The sequence below is a fragment of the Bison bison genome, unplaced genomic scaffold (assembly GCF_000754665.1).
Source record: "Bison bison bison isolate TAMUID 2011002044 unplaced genomic scaffold, Bison_UMD1.0 scf7180017864108, whole genome shotgun sequence".
NCBI lineage: Eukaryota > Metazoa > Chordata > Mammalia > Artiodactyla > Bovidae > Bison > Bison bison.
Window position 1 is genome coordinate 7,726,792 of NW_011494680.1, and position 335 is coordinate 7,727,126.

The window sequence follows — 335 nt, forward strand, 5'->3', positions numbered from 1 at the left end:
CCCTGAGCCCCGCCCGCTCCCCCGACCTGGGCCTGGGTTGTGAGAGGGTGGAGGACAGCGGCTCCTTCCCGCCCACCGCAGACCCGGGCCCTCGGCCCAGCATGGTATCCCTTGCCGCCACCTAACCGTGCGCTCGGGAGCGCAGTCCGCCGGGGTGGTCTCCTTAAGACAAAGACCTCCTTTCCAGCCTCTGGTGGATGCCCACGAGAGAGAATGAGATTAAGTCCAGCTGTTTTTATTAAAATAAAATGGGCATCTCTCATCAAGGCGTGTCCCGTGAATTATAGAGGTTCTAGACATTTCATTAGCCCTTTTATTGCTTTATATTATGTATG